The following is a 2049-nucleotide window of genomic DNA, read 5'->3' as shown; positions in this document are numbered from 1 at the left end:
AGAATGCCTACTCCTTGTTCCCAATCTTTCACTCTCAAGGCGCTGGGTGCTTGCAAAAAGGTTGGTTTGGTAAACAAGCTTCTCCACGAATGCCTCACTAAAAAACAGGTGGAAAAAATCCAACCTGGTGGAATTACGGTGAATTCCGCGAACAATGCAGTCAGAGCACCCCTGCTCAGTGAAGGGGTGAATGAGGGGAGAAAAATCACTCCCATCCTCCCAATTTCATCCCACAAATCCCTCGTCCCCATCATCCCCATCACTGCCTTCGTCTGGGTGGGGAGGAGATGCTGGTGGGGGAGGTTGGGGAGAAGGAGTGCGGAGGGCTTCCCCACTCTCCTCTTCCCTCTGCCTTTATCCTTTCCCTTTCCCTTACCCTTACGGCCTTGAGGAACATTAGGGGGCTGTGGGGAGGAAGCTGGGGAATATTGAGGAGCATAAGACGTGCTGGGGAGTGATTCCTCCCCACCTTCCCCCTCCATGACAACACCACGTGATTTTTCACGCACCCTAGCTCACCCACGTGTTTGGGGATATTGGGGAGCATAAGACGTGCTTGGGAGTGGTTCCTCCCCACCTTCCCCTTCCATCACAACCCCACGTGATACAGAACGCACCCGCACTCGCCCACATGATACACCCCGCCGCCTCACACTACCTAGGGAGAGCAATGACTCACTCACGCCACTCTCACTTTCCATACTCCTCCCTGCACTTTCCCTTTCACTCCCCACTCCCTCCACGGCACTTCCTAACTCCCCAAACAAAATACTAGGCCCATACTTGCTCGTCCAACGTGGTGTGCGCTTGGGGCCACGATGAGTAATTACCTCATGTCCATACCATGTGGCAGCACGTCCCACGACTCCGTCCTCGTCCTCGTCATCGTCATTGAATTCGGGTTCCACATCACGTTGGGGCTGGGCATAGGATGTTGCACGTGGTTTCTTGGCCGGCTGCCCCTCTCTAGCAGCACAGTAAGTCATGTACTGCCGCTTCCTGGGGGACGGGACTTCTTCATCACTGCTGGTGGTTTCCTCCTACTCTGGCTGCACATAATCTTTATCAACAACCTCGTCGTCCAGTGGGGAATCACTGTCACCTGTAAAGGTGTCCAGGGCGGCTTGAATTTCGGCCTCTGAGAGACCTCTCGTAGCCATGTCTAAGCAGGACCGTTGTTAACAGGTGAGTGGACGAGCCGCAGGTTAGCGCGGGTCGTGTGGGGTCACCGAGTGTCCCCACCTGGTGGCAGGTAGGGGAAGGTCAAGCGAGGATACGTTCCGAAAATCAAGCGCGAAATTTGAAAATTGTCGAAATTATGCACTTTGCAATTGCACGACGTACTGGTACGTCGCCAGGACTGACAAATGCAAAACGTTGCAACGTACCCATATGTCGACGGGACGGGGTGGGATAAAGACAACTTTAGGGACGAGTAATGACCTACGAGTTGTTTATTAGAAAATACTAGAAATTTCTTACATTGTGGTGCCCCGAGTAAGAAGCCCCGATTTGTTTACCAGAACCATCAAAATTTTTCACAGATGTATTGAGAAATGCTATCATATGTCTTCTAAGGTTCTGTATAGAATGATGTGGATGATATTCCTTGATATTTCCCAGAATTGCATCTCTTTTGAAACTCATTTTCCCAGATTAGCTTCCCTCCCTCCTCCAGACTCAACTTACAGCAGTTCAAGTCCAATTGTTACAGATATTTTTTTGTGAGTCGAGGACACCTGTAATACCGTGTGTGGATTGTTTATTTAAGTTGCTTTTTCCTTCCTCTGTTCATCTTCTGTAAAAAAATAATAAATAAATAAATGAATAAATAAATGGTAATGTTACTCATTATTCTCGTCGAGTAAGGAAGCTCCCTAACACCTTTCCCTAAACAATTTATTTTGTTTATTATACCTTCCTCACCTCTTCTGTAGGCTTTTATATAAATCCTCCTACTGTCATATTGGTCTCGTGGACCATGCACCCCCTACATCACTGGTGGAGGAGACCTGCTGGTGATGTTAGTCCCAGCCCATTTTCCATCTA

Source organism: Coenobita brevimanus, chromosome 67 (genome assembly GCF_032717465.1).
Source record: "Coenobita brevimanus isolate Jiangsu-jjx chromosome 67, ASM3271746v2, whole genome shotgun sequence".
Classification (NCBI taxonomy): Eukaryota; Metazoa; Arthropoda; class Malacostraca; order Decapoda; family Coenobitidae; genus Coenobita; species Coenobita brevimanus.
The sequence above is the reverse complement of the archived record's forward strand: the minus strand, read 5'-3'. Positions refer to the sequence as shown.